Raw genomic sequence first — 20,426 nt, 5'->3', positions numbered from 1 at the left:
TCTTATTTATGCGATAATTTGCGATCTTAATGGGTATCTATTTTTTAAGAAGTGCTGTCAGTGCTGGTATATATTTTTAATTTTGGTAAAATTTACTATTGTAGGGTTTTTGAACATGCAAAATTCAAAAATGCTAATGGCAATGTTGCCAGATTTACAGTTTTTGAGAAGAAATATTTATATCCTAGACTATTAAGTATTTTTTGACTAATGGATGACATAATATAGCATACATGAGCGTCTAAAACCTGTGTTTGCCCTGTGTCATTTTAAAAATTTGTGACACAGAAAGTTATTAAAATAAATAACACCTAAAAGTTCAGATTTTCACGAAATTATATTCTATGACATGACAATTGTTTCGTGCCCCTGCGGACCACTATAGAACTTTGGCAAAATCGATGTAATTGAATTGTGCATGCACCTTGTATAAAGTGTTTTTCATATCTCGTCGAACTTCAAACTTGGTCAATATTAAATTTTCAAATTTTCAAATATCTCCCCACCCTGTATTATAGACGAAAACCGAAACTCTCTGTCGACACAGTTTACTATAGTGTTCAAATCAAATTATCCCATCTCTAACAGTTTTTCGTTTATCGCCAATAATTTACCCAAGAAAAAAGGAAAATTTTAGGACCTTTTAGATTCTTGGCCCATAAACGACACGCCCTGTATTTAATTCAAACAACGTTCGAAATGGAGGTTATAGCGCTGGATCTCCCACGTTTCCTGGTATATCAATTTTTCCAATAGAGTAAATGGTTTTCGAGAAAATATTGGTTTTCTGAAACAATGACGTCACCGTGTCTAATTTGAGGGCGAGAAATGGTGATTTTCATTTGGATTTTTTCAAATATTTCGAGCAGCGTAGGTAGCTCTCGATGTTTAAACTAATTAGACATATTTTTTACGAATTTTCATTTACGGTTAATACTTTATTTCCGAAAAGTCAATTCTCACGGTTTTTTAGATTTTTATCCATAATTGAAAAGTCCTGTATATAATCGAAAAAATGCTTGAAATGAAAGTTATAGCCCCGGACATCCCGCATTTCTCAGTTCTAAAATTTTTCCGATTAAATAGCCGGTTAAATAGTGTTTGAAAAAATCATGTTTTTATGGAAGCCAAAATCAAAGAAAAGTTTTCAAAAATTGTTTTAAAATATTTGGTGATACTTGATTACGCTCAAATTCTACTATGTAGATGTGGATACAGAATTTTACTTATATGCGAAATTTACAGTCTATGACAGTCTATGACGTTTTTAAATATAGCACAGAATATCCCGAACTCTCTGTACAATATGTGAAAACTTTAAATACAAAGTTTTAGTTGTTCATATATAACCAAGTAAAAAAATGACAACAGAATCACAGCCTTCTAGTTCGTTAATTACCATCACAAAGGGAGCCCAATTTTCAGGTTTTTGCAAATTATCAACGCACCCTGTAGATTTTTAAAAAATCGTCAACAATAAAGGTTTAGGTTAGTTTAAGATTTTTTTCGATCGTATATACCGTTTTACACAAATTTCGGACACTTATCGTGTTTTATAGCAATATCCAAAAAACACTCGAAAATCTAAAAAAATAGATAGACACAGTAATTTGAATCGAACCATTTTCCATTGACTTATGTGTCTTTTAAAAGGAGCCAAATCTGAATCCTGTACATCAAACCGTGCGAAAGTTATCGCAGTTTAATGTCCCGTCTATAGAGAAACGGAGAACAGAGAAACGAATAACGGACAGACAAAAATAAAAAAAAAATCGACGCTGATCATTTCTGAACCAAGGGGACTTCTCTAGGACTCACGTACGAACTAGGCAAGTACGTTTAAATAAATTGGCTCGTGAAAATCTTTGATGCCTTGTCGACAGGCACTAAAGTACCATCGGAAAGTGGAAAAAGACTAACAGAGTCCTCTCGAACAAGAGATTCTCAAAAGGATATGACGACTGACTCGCGATTGCTAGACAAGAAGCTTCTGTCCGATTTTTCGGGTGCCCTTATTTCCCTCGTTAATTTCCCGCTTCACTCGCAACTATGTCGCAATTAATTAAAGTTTCCTCGACGAAATACGAGGCATGACCCCGAAGTTTTATTGAACGAAAAGGGGTCGCTGCTGTACTTTAAACAAGTTATCGGCGGAACTGAACAGCCGCACCATCTGCCGAGGTCCATACCCTGATACAGAAACCGAGACAGATGTCGTCGGCGCCATTTTGTTTAATTTTAGTACCCGGAATTACGATCCGCAATTTATGTCTATTATAATGGCTGGGGGCAGCTACGACGTCAGTGACGTCTACGATTTTACAACCTATTTTAAATCGACTGTCCGGATCGATGATGGAAATTGTTGGTTTTTACGAGCAGTTTGGGGAGACGCGCGCGCGCAAGTGGCGAAAAATACTTTCATTTCTGTGGGATACAAATTATTATGTAGCACGAAAATGAAAACAAATTGACATAAAAATTTCCGATTCGCACAAAACAATAATTAGGGTACGTGTTTGAATCAAATACCAACCAAATATGATTTATTCAGGGATTATATGGTGTTCCGTTAAAATTAATTTATTGTCACTCAAATTTGTTAGTTGATTAAGAAAAATTGTTAGTCACCCTGTATAAGATGGGAAGTTTTAAACAATAAACATACTTCTAATGTATCTGAGAAATTTAAATTATACTAAATTTGGAAAAAACTTACTATGCTATAAAAAAAAATCAACATTTTATTGAAAAACACACTCATTTTGATCGTATACCCAAACAATGCTACAATAAAATAAAGGGGGTTTCATTGAAAAAAATAAAACTTTGATACTTTTTACACTTTAATGAAAGTACCACAGGCTAGTGTATACTTTTCACAAAAGTTCTGGATTCCTCCTGCGTCGGTTTTTGGTGAGTCGAACTGACGTTTCGACAATCATCCTGTTTGCTTCTTCAGAGCTTGACTGAAACTGGCTCGCATTTTACTCCGTCCCTTCATATATATTGTTTGAGGGGGCGGAGCTAAATGAGGGACATGAACACCGTCTCGGATGACCCATATTGGTGACAGATAAGGACCTGAGTCGCTGTTAAGATTGTTAGGTTGTTTATAGATTTCTATAGACTCTCAGATTTTTAGTTGGTAGAAGAAGAATTGATTACATGCAAGAATTTTAGTTTTATCCACCAAAGTGTTATGCCCGGTTTCGTGATTAAAATAGAGTAGGGGAAAGTGGGGAAAACGAACGCCTGAGATAAAATTTAAATAAAACAGTGGAATTTAATCACAGCGTTTCTTTATTTTTTAATTCTTAAGTTTACTTATCTGCCTAACGAAGTCACTAATCAACATTTATATTTTTTTAATAAATTACAATATAATAAAAGAAAAACAAAACCCTTAGTGTTCGGCTTTACCCGACATTAGACGGGTAAATACGAAATACCATTGTTAACGAAAGAGATCACAATTAAAGCCCTACGATGTTGACTGTCCGTTAGGATAATTCTCGTGAGCCCATTTTTTGCACATGGAGCATATATTCAATGGGGGGATCTATATATTTATCACTACCAAATTTAAAAAATAGTCTTCATTTTCTTTTTCATTTCTTTATTCTTTCGTATTTTGACAAAGCCAATAAAGTCTTCAATGTTGTTGAAATGCTTCATTAATCTTTTATTCTCTTTTATTCTTTGTTTTGGCTTTTTTTTTTAATTTCTTCTGCTTTAGCTCTTTTTCTGTTAGACAATTCAGCTGATAGGGAAACGGCATCCATGTTTGCATCATGGCTTTGTGAATTAACAGGATCTATATCGGATCATGGTCTTCAACACAGTTATTTTGAGCTGCTGCGGAAGGTTGGGTGTTGCGAATATTATGTGTTGGATTTATTGTTTCTTGTGCGGTATATGGCTGAATTGAATTTACCTCCATGGGGCGCAAGGGATATATTCCTGCAGCCCTAAATCCACTTGCAGCTTTTTTGAGGTTACTGCAACGGTTAAAAGCGTTTGTAAACAAGTCGACTATGTCGTATTGTGTAATGGGTCGTCCAAATCTCTTTGCTATTCTTGATTGTATGCAGTCTTGATAGGGCCAAAAAGTTTGTGTAAAGTGTGTGGTGGCAAAGTTAGCATTATGATTCCATGATCTCTGCAAAGCGAGAATGCATTACGATTTATATGACTTTAATGGTTACCTAAAATGAGAAAAATTGGGTCTTCGGTTGAAGGCTTTGCATATGGAATGAAATGGTGTAGCCACTCTACAAATAGGTTTTCATTTATCCACCCAGAGTCTGACACAGCTCCAGCCATATTAGTAACTGTGGTTTCATGCGCTTCCTTAAATGTAAAACACAAACACACAAACAACTGTTGTTGCATACCCTCTCTCAGCATTCGTTGCCTTATTAACTTGTTTCCGACCTTTTTCAGTCACTACTTTCTGATTTCTTTGGACTTTGATATGCATGCCTCATCGACGTTAAAGATTTTATCAGGTTGAATCTGAAGTTTGTTTGGTATGTTCTTAAAATTATCATAAAAATTTTTAACGTCAGTTCCATTAAACGCAGTGATACGATTCAGTGATGTCGCCTCAGGAGTTCTCAGGGGATGTCTTTTCATGAAATTATAGTGCCAGTTAGGCCATGATAGAGTTTACTGCATTTGATGATATAATCGCATCTTGCACTACAGGTGATGTGATCTCCGGCATGGCGGCAGGTATGATATGGCAATCTCTTTCTAACATATTACCCCTCGTACACGTTTCCCCCCATTCGCCCCTATATATGAGTGATATATAAAGCATTGGTCGCATTCAGCGGACGTAGCAGAGCACTCCCGATACGTAGCGGTAGCGATTGCGATTGGAAAGGTGTTGGACATTTGAACTTACAAAGCTGTAGCGGAAACGTCGGGTGGTACCTGAACTACAAATCAAAAGTTTATTTTGTGCTAGGTAAAATTTTTTTTCAGGGTCGCAACGGGAAAGTTTTCTCGGAAATCCCTCGAGTTTTCAAAGATCGTATCAAGGTATGTTTCAAACAAATTTTAATCTTTTTTAAAAGCAAATTACACTCACAATTTTAAGTTATTTGCAAAATGTATTTTCACTAACCCACATAAATATTGGATAGGAAATGGGGAAACCTGAAAAAAATCAAGGCATCAAGGGGTAGAATTTATTAGGAATATTATCACCAGGTTAACCTCCCTAACCTAAAACCGTCGGCAGCAGTTGCCGAAAAGAAGAAAAATCCACCCGCTATCCCAGTGACTCCGTTTTTTATTGGTATAATTTAAAAAAAATAAAGGCATGTTGTCATTTTAGAAGCACCAACAGTAGGGAATCAAAGTGTGGAATGTTTTATCTATGAAGAAGGCTGACGAAGAAGCTCGAGTACAAGAAATTAACCTCTTACGAAACGCTATTGAAAAAAGCAAGAAAATCCAGTAGGAAAGAAATAAAATTTTGCACTTATGTGAATTGCGAAAAAAGAGCAATAATTCAAAAATATATTTTATTTGTTACAAAAGCACATTTGCTATTTGTTTCCTCTCATCATTTCCACCCTCATCTGCAGGTGCAGGAGACAGGATCAAAAGATTTTTGATTACGGAACTTAACTGACCCTACCTGGCTTTTGGTCTTCCTTCCGAAGAGGCCGGCCCGTGCTGCGTCCTCTGGGCCTCGGGTGGTGAGGAAATTTGTTGATCACCACGCGTATGACCTGATGCTTTCAACGGCACTTTTGGAACCACACGATGAGAGCGATCGATTTAGCGCTTCACCGTGATTTTTAGTAGAGCATGCGTCTAAGGGCACTGGCGGGTACCTCTGGCCAATTAAGCTCAAGACTTTAATACCGCGGAGAAAAGTAGAAGAATAACTTCTTGGTGCTGTACTCGCTGCCAATAAATAAGTTATAGGTATATTTAGGAAAATTCATAAAAACCCGAAGAAATAATAAAATGAAAACTAAACAACTTCTAAGAATAAGTTTACAAATGCAGGCCTCGAAAATATTCTAAGAATAAATTCCCTTAATAACTCCTTACAGTCTTTGTAATACTCCTGATTTTTTGGTATTGGCCACCTACCACCCTCCATTATCCTCAAATATTCGAATTGGTTTTGCTAATTCCAAAGCCATTTGATCAAATTATTCTCCGTCGTTTTCGTTTGTTTCTATTAATTTCTGAGTACAAAGACGTTTCCACTTTACTAACACTTGTTACTTTCGAAAATCGATGACATCGAATTTTTCGAAAGTATCTGCGCTCCTATAAAAATTTTATATCTCGATAAGGGTAGGTTCTATGGGATTGCCGTTGGTACAGAAATGATCACCGTAAAAAAAAAATTTTTTTTGTCTATCCGTTCTCCGTTCTCCGTTCTCTTTCGAACCGTTGGAGCTACAACTTTTTTTAACCCACCACGAGTTATATAAGCTTATAAGAAATGACCCTGATCCGACACCGGTATCCACCTTTTTTTCGCGATTTTCGACTGTTTTTTGGACCTTGATAAGTGTCCGAAATTGGAAGCAATCCACTTCATATTTAGCACATATATGCAGCTTTACCCCGTGACGAAACCTATTGAAAATGGGGGAGCTGGGGGGTCGAGAAGTATTCTAAAAAAATAAAAAATCGCGCATGCAAGGGTCTACAAAAAACATCATTTTTCGAAAACTGTTTACTAGACCAAAAAAATTCTTGAACCGGAAGAAGCAGAAGATACAGCTCTATAAATTTTTATTTTTAACAATTTTTCAAAAATATACAGGGTCCGCCACAAATTCACAAAAACGAATTTACTATTTTCAAAAAATTCTTGAATCAGGACACGTGGAAAATCAAGGGCTATAACCTCTACTATCTAAAATATCCTAAAAATTTCCGTTTTTGTGGGTATATTATTGGCGATAAATGAAAAACCGTTAAAGATGGGAAAATTTTATTTGAACAGTATCGTAAACCGTGTTGTGAGAGAGTTTCAGGTTTCGTCAATTATACAGGGCTCGAGATATTTGAAAAAATATCCTTCGAGACCGCTATTATTTGTGCAAATTTTTATATTTGCCGATGTTTACTGTAACTTTGAAGCCCGACGAGATGTGAAGGACATTTTATACAGGGTGCATGCACAATTAAATTACATCGATTTTGCGAAAGTTCCACTGTGGTCCGCAGGAGCACGATAGAAAAACAATTAGTCCCTTTACCACACGAAACCGCGAAGTTTAATAATAAAAAGCTGCTTCGCGCTACGCGCTACGAACTTGCCCCGCCCAGTTACGATCAGCAGCACTACACACAAACACTGAATAAGGTATACCTTCGAAAGATGTAAATCTCAAAATCAACAACAAAAAAACAAAAAAATAACACCCCATAACCGCAACATATGTCAAAAACGGAAACGGCAAATGACTTGATACATTCCCAATCGCATTCGCTACCGCTATATATCGGGAGCTGAATACGACCATTGTCAATTAAGAGAGAGGCAATCACAGAGAGACTTCAAGAATCGTTTAATTAATCGTTGAAGTTTAGAAAAGCTCAGGAGAATTTAAAATAACGTTTTACATGCTTACGAATATGCAATACTTTTGTTTTTAATAAACGGGTGAATAAATGGGGTTATTAATGTGTTGTGTTTTACACGTTTCCTACTGTAAATTTTTGGGGGCATATCGACAAAACAGCACTTTACTGAGTGACGTGAGACGTGACCGTCAGAACTAACAAACGTCAAAATAAGTGACTAACGTATAGGAAATGTTTTAAAGTGTCACTTTGGAAACACTTGATCGGTACATAATTGGGTGTTTTAGAGTAGGAAGTGGGCAAAGGAGATAGCGAACTAGCCTTCAAGGCTCGCCCTTATCCGGTCGGGATAGCCCGTGGCACGATTTATAATATTCTCGATCCGCTTTACAGAAATAACGCGTACAAAGCAAATCGATCCCCCTTATCTTTAGCTGTTATGGTTCGTCGACAAACAAGAGGCTTTCGATTCGAATTTTGATAGATTACTTGAGGGAATAAATGCCCGCCCCCTCGCCCCCGCATCGAATAAAACTACGTTAGTGACGTTACTGGTAAACGAGGCAGGTACAATGGCGACTTGAGGTTTTGTATAAAAATCGGCAAAAACAGGGTTAACGTTGAAGTTCTTCTCTGAATTTGTAAAGTTCTGGTTCAACCAGATATTGTATTAGTATAGTAGTTCTAAGATTACTTATTTTCACATAGTTTAATGTATTTTTAGATTCTTACTAGCTGACCCGCAAGGCCTAAAGTATTGTATAAAATAATCTTAAAACAAATAAAACGAATCCGTATTTAATAAAAAAACATTTTTTGAATGAACATGTCCTGAAGTGCGACAGGATGGATTGACATATTAGCTGGTTGACAAATCTAATGTCAAATATTATGGTTGGGTTCAGTAATTTAATTTGTGTGAATTAAGTTTCCGATTCCGACCAAATTGAAAATCAGTACTGCTAATGATCTATTACATTTTGTGACTATACAGTTTGGTGGCATTCGCGATATTATCACTTTTGTTGAGTTTGTTGATATGACTGAATATGAACTTTGTGCAGCGGTAATAAATTGAAAATTGACTTTTTCAAGTTAGGAATACACCTACATTCCTTCGACAACAGTGAGTGATTATAATTTAATATGAACTTTATTGAATAGCAATGAAGTTCAAATCGACTCTACATTTTATTTAGAAAAAAAACCTTTATATGGGAAAGAGCTGTTTTTAGGGTTTTGCCAGCAATTATTATATTTTTTTTCACCTTTTAAACCTTCCCTAGATCTCAACGAATATTTCAAGACCAAAATAAATCCGTTATGCCATTCTTTAGGGTTAGTGAGACTAACGAACAACAATTGATTTATATATATATAGAGAGAATAGAAGATAAAGATGTTTTCAGAACTGTATAGTTTTTGTTTATATTTAATAACAATTTTAATTAATTAATTTCTTTCCCAATATGTCATTCCTAATCTTAGGGTGTAGCATATTTTTCCATTTCTAGAGTTCCGCATATTTCTCTTCAAAATCAGACGTGTGTTGAATGACTTATCGTCACAAATAATTATCTGATACACATTCCTACTTTCACCAACTACCAGTACTTATTACTCATTTCCACTGAAATGTTCACTAATTACAAGACAATATTTCACTAAATTATCGCTTCACCTATATTACCCTTATCTCTTCATTTCTTCAAAGATTAACCGAATCGACTGTTGGTGGTGCTCTACACGAGGCTACAGTGCGGAATAAGTGCAGCGAGATCATCAGCTTGACCTCCAGCGACAACCTTGTTCCTGGTTCCGGTCCTGCCAGTGATCTCCGTCCACCCCAAACAAAAGTGGAGAGACCACCTCGTCCCAAGCTCACTTCCAGACCTCAGCCGATAGTGGGCAGTCTTAAAGACCCTGCGTCCTGTAAGTTACAGGTAGCAACCAGAAGGACACAGTTCCACATCTCCAAGATGCATCCGGCGACTAGAGCCTGTGACATTGAAGAATATCTGAAGCCTATGGTTGCGGAGGTTCAAGTGGAGCAAATTCGATCCATGTTCCCTGAAAGTTATGCATCTTTCAAGTGCACGGTGTTGGACGCTGACTCAGAGAAGATTCTTAATCCTTCCATTTGGGTGCTCGTGAATCGTTTTTTCGGTCGGCGTGCTTCGGGGCAGCAACCCAAGTAATAAAGGTACTCTAAGTATTCTTAGCTTAAATATTCATGGTCTCTCTAGTAAAATTGACTTACTCAACGGTTATTTGCTGGATAAAAATGTAGATATTCTCTGTCTATCTGAACACTTTGTCTGTGATGAAGAACTTTTAAAATCAATATGTGTAAATAATTTTCTATTGAAAAGCTTTCGATGCCGTCAGACTGCGGTCAGAGGGGGCGTATCAATTTATAGCAAACACAAAGTCAACTGTAGAACTTTAGATTTAGATAAATACTCACTAGACATCCATGCCGAATTTTGCGGCATTGAATTAACCCACAAAAATACCGTAGTTATCAATGTATATAGATCGGGGAGCCACGGCGACCCTTATCTATTTATATCCAGGCTAGAACTTCTTTTAAATGACCTCTACTCTAAGAAGAGAAAACTTATTATTACAGGTGACTTTAATATCAAATTCAACCTGACTTCAAATGCTCTAACGATGGATTTTGTCAACTTACTTGCCACCTTTGGAATCTCCCCTAGTGTCGCTGACCATACCCGTATAACTGAAACCACGTCAAGTTGCATTGATAATTTCCTTGTCAATATATCCCCCACTCTGTTCACTGCGGGCAGTGAGGATCCAGCACTCTCTGATCATTCCGCTGTTTTTATGGAATTACACTTTGATGTTTCCTCTGTGCACGATGACCATATTCAATTCAGACCAATTACCCAGGCGGGTCTGAATAACCTCTGCACAAGTTTTGAGAGCACCGATTGGGAACCTTTTATTAATACTAACGCCGATCCGACCAACTCAACAAAAGAACTGCTTCATATCTTCACCGCCAATATCCAGAATCACTTTAAAGTCGTAAAGCGCAGTAATTCCTTCCGTCCCCCCGTGGTCTGGTTCAATCGTGACCTCAAACTTATGAGGGATCACGTGATGCTTTTAAAAGCCAAGTGTCGAATATTTTCCCCACGCGACAGTTGGGCTGAGTATAGACTGGCTAATGCTAACTACAAAAGAATGATCAAAGAAACAAAATCCAAGGCATATGCCAATTTTATAACTAGAGCCAGCAACATGAGCAAAAGTTGTTGGACCTTGATTAACCATGAAACTAACCGAGCCTCAAAGGCTATACCCAACTCAATCACACCCAACGAATTTAACTCTTACTTCTCCAATGTAGTAAATGACCTAGTATCATCCATTGGGAAATCCAGTGACCCATATGTGTACCTTACGAAAACACCCTCTCCGTGTAAATCTTTCTTCTTAAGCCCGGTCTCTGAGAGTGAGATGTATGGCATTATTATGGGTCTAAACAACTCAAGTTCTACCGATTGCTTCGGCTTAAATTCAAAAATATTGAAACACACCATTGAGTACATCGTGGGTCCCCTGGCAGCCATAACGAACGCAGTGTTTTCGAGTGGCGTATTTCCTTCGGATCTAAAACTTTCAAAAATAATTCCCATTCACAAAAAAGACGATCAACATACACCAAATAACTTTAGGCCCATTGCAATTACCCCTATATTCGGTAAAGTCATTGAGAAAGCCCTGAAGGCTCGCCTGTCACTGTTTTTTGAGGAAAATAAACTTCTGTGTGAATCGCAGTTTGGCTTTCGTGAGGGGAAATCCACGACCCATGCACTTATGCACTTTGTGAACAGTGTGGTGCGGGGTTTCGATGCTGGCGACGTATCAAAGGCACTTCTGTACGACCTTACGAAAGCGTTTGACTGCGTCGATCACGATGTGCTCTTAAACAAATTAAAATTTTATGGCGTCAGAGGTATCCCTCTAAAGTTATTAAAATCGTATCTTAGTAACAGGTTTCAGTATGTTGAGTTTGGTGGAGTGTCGAGTGATGATGCTCTTCCAGTGAGCTGCGGTGTCCCACAGGGCTCGGTTCTTGGGCCGTTGCTCTTCATCATTTATATAAATGATCTGCCATTGTCCGTGCCAGATGCGAATGTCACCTTGTTTGCTGACGACACTGCCATTCTGTTAACAGCTAAGCATCAACGAATGCTTAGTGAAGATGTCAGCGTAGCAACAAATGTTCTCCAGCAATGGTTTTCTGCAAATAACTTAGTCCTCAATAAACAAAAAACTCAAGAACTTACCTTCTCCTGCAGTAAAGTCGACTATCTGTATCAAAATAATATAACCCTCTTGGGATTCGTAATTGACAGGACTCTGTCATGGTCAGGCCAGATTCATGAGGTCTGTGCAACGTTGTCTCGGCGACTGTTCCTACTGAGACATCTCAGCCATTGTCTAACCCCGGCGGCCCTTAGGATAGCCTATTTTGGGCTTTTTCATAGTGTGCTGTCTTATGGCATTGTGCTTTGGGGTGGGGTTGGATATACGGAAAGAGCTTTTCGTTTGCAAAAGAAGGCTGTGCGGGTGCTCTGCGGTGCCAACCCGATTGCCCACTGCAAGCCCATTTTCTCTGACTTCCAGGTTATGACGCTGCCTTCTACTTATATATACCGATCTATCCTGTATATTCACGAAAACGCGGATGTCTATGGGACACTTGGCAATAGACATGAGTATAATACTAGGTATGTTGACATGATCACCCCTCCTCACTCCAGACTGACGTCCTCACAAAACAATAAGATTAATGTTAAACTGTATAATGTTCTCCCAAATAATATAAAAAATCTACCATACAGACAATTTAAAAAGAGAATAAAAAGTTTTTTTACTGATAATCCTTTCTATGATATTAATGAATACTTGGAGTTGATCAAACATACTACACTTGAATAGACCACTGCGTTAGTGTGTTAGTTCTCAAAATTTGTACAACCTTTTATATTATATATATAAATTCTTTTGTATTGTTAACCTTTGACGTACCATTTGTTGTTTTTGTGACGTATCTGAATGGCCAATAAATTCTATTCTATTCTATTCTATTCTATTCTTGCTATCCCTAACATTAAATGCCATTCACCTATCACATATTTCTTTTACATTTTTGCCTTAATTAGTCAGGCATTTTGTCTGCATTCCAACAAAATTCGACACAAGTGGCCATTCCTAAGTTGAAGTGTCAATACTGTAGATGAAATTATTATAACTATAATTCCGGTTATTGGTTTTCCAGGACCTGTAATAAAGAACTACAAGTGTATATGTGTTGAAATAGCGGCGAACTTTAAATAACTCCGTATCTAGTTTATCGCGCTGAAATGCACAGTTTAAGGGAGGACGACGTATTGCTGCAGTATCTGGGGCCCCCATTATTTCGCCACGGAGAACTCCATTTGCATCCCGCTTTAAAACGTAAGTGTAACAGTTGGCCGTATTGTTCGGGATCGGGATCGCTCGATGGGAAGCGGGGGGAGGCGGTTAAATGTATTTCTGTTAATGTCGGGACTACGGGGTGCAACATAAGTACATATCCTTTATTCGCGTTTAACTATAACACACACGGCCGCGTTCGCGGCAAATATTTAAAGAAATAGATAGATAATGTCAAAGTAAACATTTTTACGAATTTGTAAATTTAAACTTCTCGGTAATAACGATGTAATAAATGGAAGAATTTTAGAAGAAGAATAAATAGTGCGGCTTTTTACCAGAATAATTAATATTCTTCGAAATCTGTGGATTTTGGTCAGAAAACCCCACACGTTTATATGGTTATTTTAAAACGTTTTCTAGAATTTTCAAGAAATATTTGTAACTGATTTGCTTTTTTATTTTCTAGTATTGGTTGGCGTTCAATTATTTCTGTATACAAAAACATATGGAAGTCGAATAAAGTGAACAGCAATATTTCAGTTCTATATTGATCAGACGTCTACACTTTTTATAGGCGACTTCGCAGAAAACTTGTAGGTTGACGCAAAAATTATATATATAATAAATAATATTTTAAGCAACTCACTCATGCTAGTTCATAAAGCTATCAACTGCCTTTTTTAACTATACATTACGTATTTTGTCTTTACTTACTCTGTTTTAAAAAATTAGAAAGAATTAGTTATTTAATTAAAAAAGGGATTCATAGGCATCAAAATTGTAAATTCAGAAGTTGTAGAATTTGCACCGATACGCGTGCATTGCAGACGCGCCCCGATCCGAAATTCCAGAATCTAACTAAATGCAAATTTCTTTCCGCGAACTCCTGTCGGGCCCTTAAAACACAGAAAAAGGCTGCGCGTCTCTCGCGATTTTGTACGGTATTAAATTTTTCGAGCATCGAGCGACAAGAAAACCCGGATCTAAATTAAACGTAAAAACTTTAACCGTAGACGGGAACTTAACCGGGACGAAAGAAGTGCGAGTATTGTTTTTCGGAGGAATTATTGTCCTTCCTCGTTCTGCAAAGTTAGTACTTGGAAAACGTATAATTATAATTATGGACGTTTTATTTCTTGTGCGGTTTCACTTGCGCATTTAGTGCTTTAAAAAGTAGTATTAAAAGAAAACAAAGAAATTTATATGACAACAAAAATAAAGAAAAGTAAAACAAATGTTAAAGATTAATTTGCGAAGGATTTTTTAATTTAAATTTGATATATTCAACATTCTTTTTCGCTAACTAAGCGCTAACCAAACCTAAATTTAATATATTATAAAGACAGCTTGTAACTTACATTTTCAGTTGTATCATTCGCAGGTTATAGAGTATAAAATTTTTAAAAAATTGATTTTCATTTTCTACTTCAATTTTTGAATCTGTGGTATGAAATAAATCAGCAAAGTCTTTGAATTTGTATTTATATTTATCTGCGTGCCATAAGATGTGGTTATTGTGCGTTTTAAGTACTGTACAGTACCTTAACCACAGACCTTCGCAGGACCGTGGTAAAACTCATTCCAGCAGATTGTTATTTCGCATTATTAGCATTTTGCATATTGAAATTTTTATTTGAAACGTAAATGGACCGGTTTAAATTTGATTGATGCGGGGTATTTTCAAAGAAGTAGAAGCGTGTATTTTAAAATCAGGTGATATGTATCGTTCTTAAGAGTTTATTCTAAATTGCAATATGTTAGTGTACATTACGAAGGTATTTGGCTGTGACCCTTCCAATAAGTACGTATTTATGTACCTGATTCTCGAGCTTTGACCCTGCGAAGCTGTGTTCACTGGATAGTGCAAAGGGTAAAGGTAAGTAAAGTGTGTTCATAGATATAAGAAAGCTCTAAGAATGAAATATGGCCGAACAGGTCCGTACTTTGGTTAGAATTTAATTATTTGGGGTTTTGTTAGGAAAGATACTAAACAATATTTATTTATTTATGTATGTATTTATGATTAAATCTAAAATAAAATTACAAATTATTTTTATTACCTACTTCAATTACTTAAAATTATTCACATAATATATCAGTATCACTATCGCTATCATCGCCTGTTCTAATTATTATTTGTTCTATATTATTTGCAATATGGATATACGATTGTTCTGCTTTCTCTATATGTTTAACAATATTTGCCCAACTTTGTGGAGGGATATTAAAAACTTTGGTTTCTATAAGTTTGAGGACAGTGGAGTTAACACGGGGAAAAACATTGTTACAACGAATGGCAAATTTCAGTTGGTGTCAAACATATTCAATGGTATTAAATATACAGTGGTAAGGTGGAAGTCTTAAAACTGTATTCCCTAGATTTTTTGCATAATTACCACAGACTTATTCCTTTTGTAGGTTCAAGCTTTGAAGAACCTCAATTAATTGCTTTTTGGTATAATCTTCGTGAAAAGAAATGTCGTTATTATACATGTAGTTTTGGATTGTTGCTTTTGTGTCACATGAGGAAGGGCTTTTAGTCAACTCTCTACTGTGATAACTTGCATTGTCCATTACAATGACGCTATTAGGAGGAATGTTTGGAACTAGTTTGTTTTTAAACCAACTTTCAAATAAATCGGCGGTGGTGTCTTCATGGTAATCCAGAGAAGAATCTTTAATATTTTTCGCAGACAGAGAAAGTCCATTTGGAATCCAACCATCTTTAGAGCCAGCATGCAAAATAGTTATTCTTTTACCTCTTTTTGATCCAAGTAAATAATTGGCCTTTGTTGTTCTCTGTAAATCCAAATTTTTTCTAGATATTCCAGTCGCCATTTCCGAATTCTAAAAGATTCCATTAAAACTTGCCTTTTGTCAATTTTTTAAAATCTAAAACCCATGTGTTGAATACACTTCCATAAGGTAGTTCTGCCACATTTAACACCGGTTTCATCTTTTTCAAGCCTCCTAATTAAGATATCTAATGTAGGCACGCTTTGTTCCTCGTATAACTGGTAAATTTTACGCCGTATTACATCTTGATCACTTTCATCTACACTCGAGAAAATGTCAGCTTCTGTTTTTCCTCGCTGAAATGGGATTATTCACAATTTTCCATACAGTTGCTGTTGGAATTTTCGTCAATGTTGCCGTTTCTTCTAAAGATGCTTGCTTGCTGCCACCACGTTCAATGAGAATCAAATAAACATTGTTTATAACTTCCTTAGTCTCAATAGAATAGTGTTTTCTACATTTGGGCGGGAGCATCTCCTGAGATACACTAGACTCGCGCATATTTTGCATAATTCGCACACGATTCAACAGACGCTGTATTACACACGAAATAAGAATGATTACTAATAAACTTAAACTAAGTAGTATACCAAACCAGAGAATATTAAACACAAATCAAATTATTTTCCACACACAATTTTACGTGAATTTAAATTTCGAAACTTTAGGTAATAATCTTGTTGCATTGTATGTTAATGACCACCCTTGGATAATCCCATTCAAAAGCAATTGGTCACTTTCTTATATCTATGAATAGACCATACCTGTACTTTATTTATCTTACAGGTAAGTTTGAAAATAATCATTTTTGTCTTGTTTGCCTATCGATTAACAACGATCTTCTTCATGTATTTTTGTGTCTTCTACATAGTTCTTCGATTTGTAAACAACAACAGACTATAGATTATATTCGCGGTAAATAAAGGTACGTAATGAGAATACACATAAATATTTATTAGAATCTTACATTTAAACATATTTTGAATGTTCCAGTATTTTAACACTTTAAAATGTGGAGACCGTGGAACGAAGCAGATGTTCCTCTGTTAGAAGAAGACATGGAAAACAACGCAGAATATGAAGGCGAAGTGAAGATGGTAGTCAAACCTAATGAAAATGTAGAAGACGAACTACTTCAGCAAATAAAAAAAACGCATCCATTTATCTTCGGATGCTAAACAAATTGTTTTGAATGTTTACATTTTTTTTAGAAATTCAGATGGGGAAGTAGGATCAGCAATAAACACAAGTGAACGTAATAAATTAATTTTTCAAAGAAACTTCCACAGGTTACTGTAATACTTTTTACAAAACTTCTGGATTCCTCCTGCGTTTGTTTTTTCATTTTTTTTCAGTTTCAGTGAAGCTCTGAAGAAGCCAACAAGATGATTGGCGAAACGTCAGCAATTTCGACTCAGCGAAAACAGATGCAGGAGGAATCCAGAAGTTTTGTAAAAAAAACGTAAGAAATTGTTACTTTGTACTAATTTCTTTATGTGCATGTTTCAAGAATTGTTCGGCAAAAAAGATTGAAAACATACTAATATCCCACTTGTTAGTTTAGGTAGATAAATTCCTAGGACGGTCTTGGTATAGTTACGGGTAACGGTCTGCTCGGCAGGGTGTTCTATAAGGGGTTGCAGTTTTGGAGTAATAAACAGTGGGCAAAGTTAATGACACGGTCGGTTGTAAAACCACTATAATTCTGGTCGAAGGGTATTTATAATGTTTTGTCGGTTGATTGCCTATATGAAATGAAGGAAAGCAGACCTTTTTAAAATATAATTAATTAACAATCAACATTGAGTGTGAGAGTGCACTTGCCAAGAGCGTTATGGTTCAGAATGCCTAACAGTTCTCTGCAGATCGCCTAAAGTTGTTCAACCGGGTTTCCTGACTACCATCAAGAATCCCTCAAAAGTGTGTTTTTACTAGGAAATAAGTGAGAATATATTACGAAGCAACAATGCCACAGATTGATCCAGTTGCTGGGCAATTATCTCATATGAAATTGTGAGCGCATCTCTTTATAATTGAAGCGTTATTAATAACCCGATTTTCCGATCAATTTCGTGCGGATTTCCCTAATCCGCCGTATCTATGTTATGAAAGCAATTATTATTGATCCCAATAAGACGAACGGCGCCAGCAGTGACGTCACTTGCCGGGCAAAAGGTGTCTAATTCCGTGTTTTTTATATGCAGCGCAAACAACCATTGGAAAGATTAAGTACGCTGCTGAGATAACGTTCACGATAAGCGATTATCGAGCGACAAGGAATTTTTAGAAAAAACGGTATAAATAACCACTTGACCCACCGCTGAAAAATCGCGGACCTTTGTTGTCGATGTCCATAAAAATATGCCAATTCGTAAACCATATATTCTTTTCTCTGAAGTAGTGCCACAGGGTGTCAAAATTTACTTTTTAATTTGAACGAGTATTTTGAGTTATTTTGTTGAAATTTGGTGTACATCACACGCACATCTAAACACATTTTATGTATGATTTTTAGCAGAATGCTCATTTTTTTCTGACGAACGTCTATAGACTTGAATTAAAGTTCTTGTAAAATTTTCATTTTATTTGACACTTCATTAACGTCATATTTTTATACTTATCCGACTCTATCATATATCAGATTAATTGAAGAAAACAATGCTAATTTTGTTTGATTGTTGTTATGAAATAAAAACATAGTGACATATTCTGTTTGGAGATATTGAAATAGTAAAAGCAAAAAGTTCGAATAAAAAGTTAATTAAAATAAGTTCAAATATTTTAGCCAAAAGAATATATGGCTTATGGATTCACCTTCCCTTTCGCACCAGAAAATATAATTTGGTTGTTAGAAAGTTAAGCCTACTTAGATGAGTTTGGTCCACATTTTTGACTCCCTCTGGAATGTTTTTTTCTCTCCGCCAATGGTCTCGACATAAAAAACGACAGATCGACTCGCGACGTCGGTTCCGGTCCACTCGAACTCATCCGATGTAACTTCGTGTGAAAGTACGTTGGACAATCGAAAACAACCCCGTACGTATTGTAGGTAGAGGAGTGGGAGGATTCGAATCGCAGATTAGCGTTTAATATAGGCAAATCGAACAAAACAAAAGGCACTCGACCCAATTTCATTCCCCGATAAATTGGCATCGCTCGTTTCGACCACACGCGATCGATCCGAATCGAGAACGAAAATACAGAGTGTCCGTAAATGCAGGGCACATATTTTTAGGGATATTTTGGTGGAACCTTTCACTAGTTTGATAAATGGTTGTTTTACTGAAGGAATATTCCCAAGTATTTTTAAAGTTTCCAAAGTAACGCCAATATTTAAAAACGGAGACCCTCAGATGGTGGATAATTATCGTCCTATCTCTATCATTGTTGTTTTCTCTAAAGTTTTTGAAATCCCGTTAAAAGGGAGGCTATATAAATTTGTTGAATTAAATCAATTACTTGACTCTGCCCAGTTTGGTTTCAGAAGCAAGTTCTCCACAACTAGAGCTTTGATGAGGGTGGTGGAGGACATAGTCGGGGGCCTGGAAAGGGGAGAACCCTTAATGATTTCACAGTGCGACGTCTCAAAGGCTTTCGACTGTGTTTCTCATCAGATTATCTTGAGCAAGCTTGAATTTTATGGAGTGCGTGGTATTCCACTCAAACTTTTTAAGTCCTATTTAACGGATAGATAACAGTTTGTGAGCGAAAAGAACAATAAGTCTGATTCGGCTTTGGTTGAGTTTGGAGTACCCCAGGGCTCCGTTCTGGGACCCCTGCTTTTTATTATATACATAAATGATATTTGCCAGTACATGATGCCTAATACTGAGATTGTGCTGTTTGCTGACGACACAACGTTAATTCAAACAGGAACATCACTACCCTGAGTAATATTGAAACATATACTTTATCTAAGGCCAAAGCATGGTTTTCAGCAAATAATCTACAACTTAATGAAGCTAAAACGAAGAATTTATTAGTGTCTAGTAGCAGTAGGTTGACATGTGGCAGGGGATGCAAGATTCTGGGCGTTACCTTGGATGACACTCTGAATTGGTCAGAACACATTGGCGAGCTAAGTAAAAATCTTTCAAATATTCATTTTCTTTTGCGTCAACTTCGCAGAATGGTGAGTTTTGATGTATTTAAGTCAACTTACTTTGGTTTATTTCACTCGCGTATAAACTATACCACCATACTGCTCCATACATACATACTCCTCTTATGCTATTAAAATATTTAGGATGCAAAAAAAGGCACTACCGATAATTACAAATTCAAATTTTAACGAACACTGTAAGCCATTGTTTATTAAACATAAAATAATGACGGTTCCATGTATATTTATATTTCAAAGTGTTCTTGAGATACACTCCAAGACCGATAGTTTGCCAAAGGGTTCTGATTCTCATAGGTATGACACCCGGAGTGCAAATAATCTCGTGCGACTGAGATACGGGTTTGCAAAAATTGCCAAAATCTTTTTAAACTTTTAAACGAAAAACATTTTAAACATAAAATTAAAAGTTTTCTTCTAAGTAAGGGCTATTGTAGCGTTGGTGAATTTTTTGAAGAAAACATCGGTAATGACGTGTTGC

Source organism: Cylas formicarius, unplaced genomic scaffold, assembly GCF_029955315.1.
Source record: "Cylas formicarius isolate icCylForm1 unplaced genomic scaffold, icCylForm1.1 PGA_scaffold_2__14_contigs__length_35257938, whole genome shotgun sequence".
Lineage (NCBI taxonomy): Eukaryota > Metazoa > Arthropoda > Insecta > Coleoptera > Brentidae > Cylas > Cylas formicarius.
The sequence above is the reverse complement of the archived record's forward strand: the minus strand, read 5'-3'. Positions refer to the sequence as shown.